Source organism: Salmo trutta, chromosome 1, assembly GCF_901001165.1.
Source record: "Salmo trutta chromosome 1, fSalTru1.1, whole genome shotgun sequence".
NCBI classification, from domain to species: Eukaryota; Metazoa; Chordata; class Actinopteri; order Salmoniformes; family Salmonidae; genus Salmo; species Salmo trutta.
Window position 1 is genome coordinate 23973179 of NC_042957.1, and position 12477 is coordinate 23985655.

At 42.6% G+C, this 12477-nt stretch overlaps 1 long non-coding RNA gene across 1 annotated transcript; it reads left to right on the forward strand.

Moving 5' to 3' along the window:
* Positions 1–9927: 9927 nt before the first annotated feature.
* Positions 9928–11880, forward strand: LOC115191675 (uncharacterized). Its single transcript, XR_003877753.1, has 4 exons — positions 9928–9999; positions 11414–11461; positions 11566–11598; positions 11720–11880. It is a non-coding gene; the product is annotated as an uncharacterized LOC115191675 (long non-coding RNA).
* Positions 11881–12477: the final 597 nt, after the last annotated feature.

Consider the following 12477-nt stretch of genomic DNA (forward strand, 5'->3'; position numbering starts at 1 on the left):
TATGTGAATTTTGGTAAGATCCCCCAAAAAGTTACATATTGCAGCTTTAATACATTTATTAACCCTGACTATGCTTTACTGAGCATAGTCAGTGGTCAACCTACGTGCGAGTGAAGGTGTGGGGTCAAGTTATGTGGGAAAGTGTTTCTGTGTGTGTGTGTGTGTGTGTGTGTGTGTGTGTGTGTGTGTGTGTGTGTGTGTGTGTGTGTATTTATCATGTGCAAATAAATAGTATTGATGCTGAGGGAGAAGCATGAGAAAGTGGGAAGAAGTATATCTGGTGACTATCCTCTAAGCATGTGAAGTAAGTATTTGTGAGATAAAGACATTGGAGTGAGTGTTTAACAGTATGTAAGGCTCAGTATAGGAGGGACAGAGGTAATGCATTAGCATCCCTCAGCCCTTCATGGTTCTCACATACAGTACCTACAGAGGGTACGTCAACTAAACATACAGTAATAATCCCCCTAAGCCTCACAAACAGAAATAATACACCTGTAGCACAACAGTTATTGGACATAAATCACAGAAGAACCTGAAACAGAACATAAAAGCAGATTACGTCACAAGGAACTACCACAGGCCATATAGTGTGTCATTGCATTCTATGATTCTATGGTTACCTTCTAATTCCACACGCATTAAGTGTGACCTTGTCGCATTACGCTACATGTTGATCATGTATTGCCTATACATTAGGATCATATACTCTAACACTAAGGGGATTAGCTGTAATCTGCTTACTGTGCCATACTTAGGAGTTTAATGTTCATGGATGGATAGCTACATAACCAAATCCATTCAAGAAATCTAGCACACATCAGTCAGACCTGGGCTGTGTACTAAGCTGCGTTAGAGAGCCCACTGCTATGTCAGAGAACCTGCTGCGTCAGGACACTTGCCTCGCCAGGGGGCTTGCTACTTTACAGAGCTCCTGCTCAGAATTTGAGAAGGGAAAGCTGATAATTGAGACGTGAATGTATTTGGAGGTTGTGTCCCAATACTCTTATCAAGGCAGCCTTTCCTTATATCCTTTATCTACAGTACATATATAATGAAAGAAGGTCATTTGAAAGTATTGAAAGTATTGTTCAACCTGAAATATGAAGTGGTAGATTCCTCCCCGTTTGTCTAAAATGTCCCGTCGCTGTTTGCGAACATGCTCCAGTTTGTCTGGCTGGCTTGAGCCCAAGGTCAGACATAACACACACACACACACACACACACACACACACACACACACACACACACACACACACACACACACACACACACACACACAGTCTAGACTAGACTAAATTAAATATTTGTCATATTCAGTGTGTGCATCAGAGAGAGGAGATTAAACATTTACTCACACAGACAAATTCTAGTAACTTCTGTTGGAATGTGACTTTTGTATAGCACATGTGATAGAATATTGAGTATTGAGATATCAACACCAAATGTCTTAAATCTGCAATGTATGAGATAAAGAGAGAGAGAGACAGAGGACTGGGGGAATCAAGTTTATTGTTAATAATTACTACACCTGTCTCTCTCTCTCTCTCTTTAACTGAAATAGGAGACCCCTACCGTCTTAAAGGCGGTACATGTACTCGTTGACACTAGATCACTGGCCCCCCTTTTTATACTTCATTCTCTTCCACTCCCCCTCTACTTCCCTCTTTCCTATATTCTACACTTCTAGAGAAAAAGGTTCCAAAAGGGTTATTTATGGAACCCAAAGTGTTCTACCAGGAACCAAAAGGGTTCTTCTACCGGGAACCAAAAAGGGTTCTCCAAAGGGTTCTCCTTTGAGGACATCCAAATAACCCTTTTGGGTTCTAGATAGCACTTTATTTCCTTTCCCTTTGCGCCCTTTCCTACTCTACCTCTCTCACACTCTACCCCCCTCTCCTCCCCTTTCTGCTGTAAGGGTGTCTTATTTTAGCAACATGTGTCTCTGTAAGCTAAGAGCTGTTGGCTTCCTCAGGACCCTTCCAACCCACATGGCCTGAGGCATCGTACATGTATGTGTAACACGGTCCATCTCTACCACAGTGGGTCATATCAACACAACGTTTTATTAAAACTATCAACATCTCGCTAAACATACACCCCCAACTGGTCAGTCTGTGCAGAGAGAAGAAGTGAAGAGTAGTTGGAGGGCAGAGTGGATTGTGCTTTACAGGTTATTGTTAATATGCGGCTCGAAGGACCATGATAAAGAGTGCTCCCCAATTAAAGAGGTTTCTTCTATACATGTGGGGAAGCTGTGCTGTACAGAGGCGATGCATGGCAAAAAAAGTGAAGGTACCAAGACATCTGCAGGTTGCTATACTGAAACAGGTGTTGTTTGGGTGCTACTGTCCAAGTAGACCATAATCAAGGAATTATGTGTCCGTTGTTCTGGTTGACTTATGCCTGCAGCTGTTTTCTGTGCTCCCTATGAAATGGACAGAGAACGATTTTATCTCTGCGAACTCTGAAACTCTTCAACATCAGGCACAGCCAGAAGAGGTCTGGCCAGCCCTCTGAACCTGGTTCCTCTCTAGTTTCTTCCTTGGTTCCTGCCTTCTAGGGAGTTTTTCCTAGTCATTGTGCATCTGCATTGCTTTCTCTTTGGGGTTTTAGGCTGGGTATCTGTATAGCACTTTGTGACAACTGCTGATGTTAAAGGGCTTATAAATACATTGATTGATTGAAACTCTTCCTTGAAAAACCTTTACATAACCATACCCTACACACCCCATGCTGCTGCTCAGGTATCAGTATATTAAAGAGAATAGAGAGTGCCAACCAATTCCTGGCAGCAACATTACCCTGAACTTCCCCAATGACGCTAGCAATACACGGTGTCTGTGTATGATGGCTGCACTGCTGTGTGTGTGTGTGTGTGTGTGTGTGTGTGTCTGAATACCACAGAGTTCTCAGAGGAACACCATGCAGTGGACACCAGTAGAAGTAAGACTGAGCATAAAAGGCCAAGGTGAGTATGAAGGACAGGGGAGAGACATGGAAAATATCCCCTGCTCACACTGATACACCGGCACACACCGACACACACATAGCATCGGCCAGGAAAACAAATGAATCAGCACGATAGATTAACCTTTGTTCTGTCCTCTGTCTATCCCTCTCTGTGCCCTTAGCTGTCCCTTTCTTTCTCTCTCTCTTTTGCCTCTCCTGCTCCCCCTGTCTCTTTTCCATATCTCCCTCTGTCCCCCTTCCCTTCCTATTCGTCTCTCCCTCCATTTTCTCCATCACTCTAGCATTATCCTTTGTTGTACTCTGTGTATATCACTCTCTCTCTATCCTACAGTCTAACCCTTAGTATTCATTGCTCTCTCTCTCTCTCTCTCTCTCTCTCTCTCTCTCTCTCTCTCTCTCTCTCTCTCTCTCTCTCTCTCTCTCCTGGTTCGGTGTAATTGCTAAAGTCATTGTAAATACCTAAACCCTCTCCCCCAAAATGTCTCCAGTATTACACCATCCTGCCTGGTTGGCAGGACAAATGGCAGTTTACAAACGAGGGCAGAGAGGAGAGAGAAGCCAAATATAACTCAGAATGTTGGCAGGAAAGAGCTAGGGGAAAGAGAAAGTGTCTCTGCTCTGCTGGCGTGGTAGTTCTGGAACTGTCCTCACCCATCTCTTCTTTATAATTCTCACTCCATTTTAATGTTTGTTCTCCCGTTTCCTTGCATTAACCTTGATGTAACTGAATGAGGGATCTGATGTGTGGGACACAGTATAACATGCCTTATACACAGGATACACATGCTAGGTTAGCCAAGGGAAGTACCATCTGACACACACACACACACACACACACACACACACACACACACACACACACACACACACACACACACACACACACACACACACACACAGACACACACGCACACACACAGGCACACACACACACACACACACAGAGAGACACACACAGAGACATACCTAAAGTCACCCACTCCAGTAATTAGGGCTAGTGTAATTGGGGCCTGCTGTAAAGTGGCAGGGCTGAGTTGCTAAGGAAGATAGATGGTGTGTTTACTGTGGGCTTATGGCAGTCAACAATATAGCCTTTAATGATATGTGTTTATCTACGTTTCTCAACGGCTTTGGAAAGATGTGGACCTGTAAAACTCTGGCCAAGGAGATGACATCATAATCTTTGGATCATCATCATAATTCCCACCTGTATCCATATCCCCATTACAATTATTTGTCATTATCGTTATCATGATCAGTGAGTTAAGAATAAGTATCAAGGCATGATACATTAATAAGAATGGCATGGTAGTAGGATAGAGAGTGGTGATACACATAGCTGTGCAGAACAGTTTAACCAAACACATAAACAGACATAATAACACTGCATTTGCAGAGCAAGCAGTAAGTTACCATAATGGAGCTCCCACTAAACAAACTCCCCTAGTATAACAAGCAAACCACCATTAGAGAGAGAGAGCGAGAAAGAGAGCGAGAAAGAGACAGAAGGAAAGACAGAGAGAGAGTGAAAGAGAGAGAAACAGAAACAGATAGAGAGAGAGAGAGAGAGAGAGAGAGACAGAGAGTGAGTGTAATGAAAAAGACAAACATGTGGCATTGCCTGATTGCTGTGAAGTCTTGTAACCAATAAGGTTGTCATATTTTCTACATGTTTAGAATACTAAACCTCATGCTATCAACCTAAACATCTCCAGACAGTGTGTGCTTGCATGGGAGGTGGAAACAGGCATTGTACAGGATTTCCAGACAGGGTGAAGTATGGTGGGTGATGCTGCTACGCAGCACTACTCACCCGGGCCACCACAGTTATCATGTAGGCTTTGCATTAGACAAAAAGCTCATCAACTAAGTGACCTCCCAATAGGAATCAACAAACGTTTTATGACTCCTGAAATGCCTAAAAATCAACATGCAACCATTATCAGCACCTATGCACCAACACTATACTCTAAGGAAGACACCAAAGATAATTACTACAGCCAACTCAATCACATCCTTCAGAACACACCAAAAACTGACAAGCTGATCCTCCTTGGTGATTTCAACGCAAGAGTTGGGAGAGACCAACAAACGTAGAATGGTGTAATTGGGGAGGAGGGAATTGGACAAATGCCAGAAAGGCCGGACGATCTTTTATTGGGGTGGGATGGTCAAAATGAAAAAAAAAGGTATATAAAAAAAATCTCTCTTTCTCTATATATATATACAGTGCCTTCGGAAAGTATTCAGACCTCATTACAAAATTGATTGAATAGTTTTTTCCCCTCATCAATCTACACACAATACCACATAATGACAAAGGAAAAATACGTTTTGCTAATTTATATTAAAAATAATATGACATTTACTTAAGTATTCAGACACTTTACTCAGTACTTTGTTAAAGCACCTTTGGCAGCAATTACAGCCTTGAGTCTTCTTTGGTATGACAGTGCTGTGGCAGTGTGGTGCCAGGACAACAACCTCTCTCTCAATGTGAGCAAGACAAAGGAGCTGATCGTGGACAATAGGTAAAGGAGGGAGGAACAGGCCCCATTAACATCGACGGGACTCTTACGATAAGTGCCATGGGATCTTTAATGACCTCAGAGAGTCAGGACACCCGTTTAACGTCCCATCCGATAGACGGCACCCTACACAGGACAGTGTCCCCAATCACTGCCCTGGGGCATTGGGATATTTTTTAGACCAGAAGAAAGAGTGCCTCCTCCTCTACTGGCATGGGAAACATGTTAACATTGCCAAAACAAGTGAAATAGATCATATACAAAAGTTAAATAAACAATAAAAATGAACATTAAACATTACACTCACATAAGTTCCAAAAGAATAAAGAGATTACAAATGTCATATTATGTATATATCTATCACTCTGTCAAAACTGAAAAGTGGAAAGGTGGTGTGAATTTTTTTTGTGAGATCAAAAAAAGGGCTCTTTAAATGTGTGAAATTAACCGACTTATTTGCTAAAAGTTCTGGTTCTGCTGGTCCGAGTGTTGTGGCTGTGTATGTGACAAATTACGGATCAGCAGCTGTGGTGCAGTCGAGGTAGGAAGAAAACAGAGAAAGACATGCTCATACACACTGACAAAGATCATGTAGACTACAGCTGCCAGTTAGGCCTAATATTCTAGCTGTGTATTGTATGAAATATAGTAGGTGAAATAGGGAAGGGGGATTCGGGGGAACATTTAGACACTAGGCTACTTGCAATATAGCCTAACAAGTCGTTAGATTGGCTTTTATAACACATGCTGTAGGTAAGGAAATAGCCATCTACTAGACATTTATGCAATGCATTTTACTAAACACAAGTCATCATGTATTACAGTAACGGTCAATTGGGGGTCTGTGTATTTTAATTGTTTTATCAATGTGAATTCACTTCTGAATCTCAGTCTTTTCAGCCCAGTGAGGGGGTTTATGACTCGTATTATGTGTCGTATTACATTGCATAGCCACCACTGCTTACTTCATTTGTTGAGAGGCCTGTCACTATTTGGCAGAAAGATACACTGGGAATAAACTAGTCCCGGCATCGTTCTTTGACAAACACATAAGGATGCATATGAATTCAATAGAAGACAACAGAGAGAGAGGGAGAGAGAGAGAGCCTGCCAGTTCCTTAATGTAGCCATTGGCTGTATTATACAGCAAAAACATTTAGGAACTGGCAGCCTCTTTCTCTCCTTATCTCACTCTGTTTTTTCTATTGAATTATATGTAGCCTAATATTTAAACACTTAGCTAAGTGGGTAGGGAGGAACACTTGACATGCACTAATTCAAAATATGTAGATAGGCTGTTATAAGGTATTATATAAACCATGTATAAGGCATTTAGAAATTGTAGGTTCACCATTTACTAATAATTTCTCCCACATTAATGAGCCATTTACTAATCACTAGTAAAGTATTTTTGCAGTCCCTGACCTAAAGTGAGTGCAATCTATACTTTCAATACCTTCAAACTCAACGCTGGACCTCGAAGCCAGTTCCAATGCATTTTTGCCTTGCACCTCTCTAATCAGGGACTGGTTTAGACCTGGGACACCAGGTGTGTGCAATTCAATATCAGGTGGAAAAGAAAACCAGCAGGCTCCAAACCTTGTAGGGTAAGAGCTGAATACCCCTGCCCTAGAAGGTATGTTGCTGTGCCCATCTCATGCAGTGCGGTCCCCTGGTCTTCTGGTCCCGGTGATCCTAGGCTTAGCAGCACAGACAGTTCAGCACAGACATCAGTCAAGTGTAGTGGACGTAGGGAGAAAACAGAGTGAGAGAGAGACTGACACATGTACTGGCAGTTTATTGATATTTTGGCTTTATATTATACACTAAGTGAACAAAACATTAGGAACACCTGCTCTTTCCATGACATAGACTGACCAGGTGAATCCAGGAGAAGCTATGCTCGATTATTGATGTCCACTGTTAAATCCACTTCAATATAGATGAAGGGGGGACAAGGGTTAAAGACAGATTTTTAATCCTTGAGACAATTGAGACATGGATTGTGTATGTGTGCCATTCAGCCAACTTGAACTGTGGGAAGCATTGGAGTCAACACCAGCTTGAATCCTTATGGAATGCTTTTAACAGCTTGTAGAGTCCATGCCCCGACAAATTGAGGCTGTTCTGAGGGCAACAGAGGGTGCAACTCAATATATGTACTGAAGTACTTATGCAAAATAAGTAGTTGGGCTTTCATAAGATATTATGAGCCAATGGTCATCTATTAGGCATTTATTCAGTAATATTTCCTCTTTATCTAATAAATGTGTTCATTCATTCACAACTAGGATGTTGCTGGGCCCAGCACAGGCAGTGTGGTCCCCTGGTCTTCTGGTACCAGTGCTGTGGGACAGGGTGCTAGGCTTAGCAGAGACAGCTCAGAGGTGAGTGCATGTACTGTAGGTAGGAAGAAAACAGAGGGATACAGATGTACTGCATGTTGGCTCTATATGTAATTGCAAATAACACTTAGGAGTGCCAGATGCGCTCGGTAATGTGAGCTGGTGTGGCTCAAATGCCAGGGCTGAAGTTTTGTCCCAGCCCGCCCCTGTGTGTGTGTGTGTGTGTGTGTGTGTGTGTGTGTGTGTGTGTGTGTGTGTGTGTGTGTGTGTGTGTGTGTGTGTGTGTGTGTGTGTGCGTGCGTGCGTGCGTGAGTGTGAGACCATGTGTTTACCTGTGACTGCAAGCAGACTGTTACTGAAGGAAACCGGGCATCAGATAATCTACCATCCATCATATCTGCCCCCCATCTCACACTCGATCTGTCACATTCCTACACCAAATATTACCATAATGAACTTTCACAACAATATTTCCATTCTTAACATTTTCACTCCAATCACTCAAAGTCCCATATTTCCAACCATTATTAACATTTACAACATTCTCAAATTCATAGTCCCGTGTCCCATACTTCCAAACATGTTATTCTCTCCAGTGATAAGTCTGCAGAGGCTTTTTTCTTTCTCCCAACAATAGCCGCTCTTCAGTAATTCAAAGGAGTGAAGGAGTGAGCAGTTTGCGAGTAGTGTGAGAGATTATGCCTGCAGCTTTTGCAGCTTTCCTGGAGAAAAACGTTACCGTTTCTCCAAGCTGCTGGCCCCTGGTTGACTGTATGAGACTGTATGTTGAAACATGTTACATAGAGGTTTTTAGGAAAAATAAGGACTGGAAGACACATACACTGGAACGAACTGCAAAAATCACTGAAGCTGGAGACTCATATCTCCCTCACTAGCTTTAAGCACCAGCTGTCAGAGCAGCTCACAGATCACTGCACCTGTACATAGCCCATCTGTAAACAGCCCATCTAACTACCTCATCCCCATACTGTATTTATTTATTTATCTTGCTCCTTTGCACCCCAGTATCTCTACTTGCACATTCATCTTCTGCACATCTATCACTCCAGTGTTTAATTGGTATATTGTAATTACTTCGCCACCATGGCCTATTTATTGTCTTACCTCGCTTATCTTACCTCATTTGCACACACTGTATATAGACTTTTTCGACTGTATTATTGACTGTATGTTTGTTTATTCCATGTGTAACTCTGTGTTGTTGTATGTGTCGATCTGCTTTGCTTTATCTTGGCCATGTCGCAGTTGTAAATGAGAACCTGTTCTCAACTAGCCTACCTGGTTAAATAAAGTTGAAATATATATATATTTTTTAAATAAACAGACACTCACATATACTACAGACATACAGTATATACACACACACACACACACACACACACACACACACACACACACACACACACACAAATCGAGTAGGGCACAGTGCCAATGGTATATGTTTCAGTATCCCATGAGTATCTACTGTATGTGTAGAAAAGGCTGTCCTGCTTCCCTCCTCTCTACCTAACTTTCCCTCACAGTCCCGTTAGGGCGATATCTCACCATCTCAGCTGTCCATCAAAACCCTTTGGCTTCAGCGTGCCTAAATGCTCATCTGGACTCTACCCCTCCCACCCCAGGTCAGAGTGTTTTTAGTTGTCGAGTGAACAAGACGCAAGTTTGGGCTGGCGATTTTAAAGGCACCCGCAAACTATGTTCGATTTGCTCCTAGCAGATCTCAGCTAGGCGCAGCGACCGTCTGTTCTCTCATACTCCCTAAAGACCTTTGCTTGAAAAACAATATTACTAAATCAAGTTCTTGCTGAGGAGATTTTAGTTGCACAATTTTGCAGTATTTCTCAAGTAAAAAAATGTGCGTGAAAACACTCCAAGACATTTCCACTTCAGCTCTAGCAGGGCAGACATTTTACGAACTGACTTGTTGGAAAGGTGGCATCCAATGACAGTGCCACGATGAAAGTCACTGAGCTCTTCAGTAAGACCATTCTACTGCCAATGTTAGTCTATGGAGATTGAATGGCTGTGTGTTCGAATGGGGTGAAATAGCCAAATCCACTATTTGAAATGGTGTCCCACATACTTTTGTAAATATAGTGTATGCGCAAACTTTATCAACTGGGAAGCATACGGTAAGCTAAAGCTTAAATTGACTGTGTTTACTCTGAAGATTGTGCATGCATCTAAGAAAGTGAGTTGTGGGGCCTACTGTTGTGGGTTTTATGCTGCTAAATGGTGCTTAGTTACTAATAGCAGGCCTACTTATAGCTCATTTTCTACACGTGTAACTGTATTGTAATAGTATTATGTCATCTTGCAGCTAAGGTTTGTGTATATTTTAGATTGTGCATATTGTTTAATTTGCCTTAGTGCCGGTATCACCTTGATTGCGCGAGTGTTTATGCAGGAAATGCTATTGATAGAGAGGGCATAGACTGTATGCACACGCTACCGCTGCATTTTCGTAGTTCATGCTACCTACTGCAATGCCGAGTTTCTGGAACCTTCTACAAGTTTCAGAGATGGTCCTCAAAGCTACGACTCTGTGGCACTAGACACAGATCCGAAAAGATCTCCACCAATAGCCAAGTGTGATTGTGGGGCATTTTTGCACGTGGGCATTCCTGCATTTACATTGTGGGTCAAAAGGGAAATAAAAGTAATATCTGAGTTTTTCGGAGGCAAAAGGACACTGTCTATCGGTGTCTTAGCTAGCTAGCTACTGGTGTCGTCCTCGCCTCCCACTTGCTGTGTACCGGTGTCCTCCTAACTAGCTGAATGATACAGGAGAGGGAGGGATGCTAGCTAGCCCACAGTGTCCTTCGCTAACGCCTGCCAAACACCTGGCCTTGCCATCATTAACAGAACTGTGGAAAAGCAGTACCCGACAGGCGGGGGAAAAGGACACTGAAATATAATGACATTTCAAAAGGAGGTAAATAATTAGTAGGAAAACCTTTTGTCATAAGTTTTATGTTGCCAGATTGACTTTAGATGCATCATAAACTTAGATAGCTAGCTAATGTCAGCATTGCTAGCTATTTTTGACAAACTTTGCTAGCTAATGAAAACATTGCCATCTGTCTAAAGTACATTTGACGATATGATACACATTTGCCTAATTCAGCAATGTAATATTTCTAGGCCACTATAGTGTAATTTAGACTAAACTGTCATTAGCCTCCGTCTAGCATGACTTTTGGACACCACTATGTCTCCGCCTGCAGAGGGTTGCTTGAGAACGTTCATAACAATGGCATGACATGACCCAGTGACAGAGTTGCAACCTATGAATAGCAACATTTGTTTAGCATTTGTCTTTTTTGCCCAGCTCTCAGACTTTGTGTGTCAGCCTGCCTGCCAGCCTGTCTGTCTATGAGTTCCAAGAAATGTGGCTAGAGGAGTTGTGGTGGCCACTGGAGGGCAACTTTACTGGGGCACATGTGGGAGCTCATTGTCATTAAGTTCATCTGTAACAGCTGATACAAGAACGCATCCCATATAAGTTACTACTACAGTACTAATTCATATTTCATTAATGTACAGGGTCGACTTTGACCCAAGAGAACAATCCAGACTAAGAATTTGCAAAAGGTAAGATCATAATGAATAATATTATACGGACAGCATGGTCCTAGATCAGCACTCCTACTCTGATGGTGAATTCTCTCTCTCCCTCATCCTTCCTATAATTTCAGATTGAACCCCTGGTCTATGATTAGTAGATGTGGGTGAGTGGACATAGAGATCTGGGACTAGACTAGAAGCTCTTCTCAACTATTGGCAAGGATTTATTTGACATCAAATCACCATGAGAGATGCTTTATTCTGCATTCATCACTTCTATTGCAGGAGAGGTGAGCGTGTATCAGATCCCCCTGCTGTTCTTCACCCCTTGGTGCAGTCTGCTGACCATCGCTGAGGCCAGGAAGAAGTCCGCCAGCCGAAGTAAAAGTCAAGTAGCAACTGACAGACAGTCAGTAGGCTATGCTTTGAGTAGCAACTGACAGACAGTCAGGCAGGCAGAGGCACACACACTCACATTTGACTTGACCATATATTTACAGCACTTTACTCACAGATACCCCCCTCTCCCTTTCCCTCCCATTCATCTCCCCCTGTCTCCACCCTAGGTGCCATGTCGTCTCCCATCTACTTCATAGTGGCTTCAGCTGGACTCCACCGCATAACCTCTTGGTCTAGCCAGATTAATCAAGAGCTTCAATCCGGGCCGGCTTTGGTTTCCAGGTGGGTCACTTACAATCCCCATTGCTTCCACCCACCTCAATTATCTACTAGGGGCTTCACATTCCTCTTGAGGCGCTGATATTACTTTTTAAATGAAATGTTATCATGGTCGGATGACTTACAATCGTATATGATTATATTCCCTTAAGGGACAGTACCAGAGACTGTTGCACTATTAGAAATGTACAGAAGTTGTTTTTTGAATAAACTATTTTCTAAATTAGTTTTGGGCTAATCTAATCCGGACCTGACAGCATGATATTTTGTTGTACAACCCTCAAGAGACTATGAGAAGGGAGTGGTGGGCCATCTGACCAACACCATTGCTGTGTGTGGTTAACTCCAGCAGCTCCTCTAGGTGC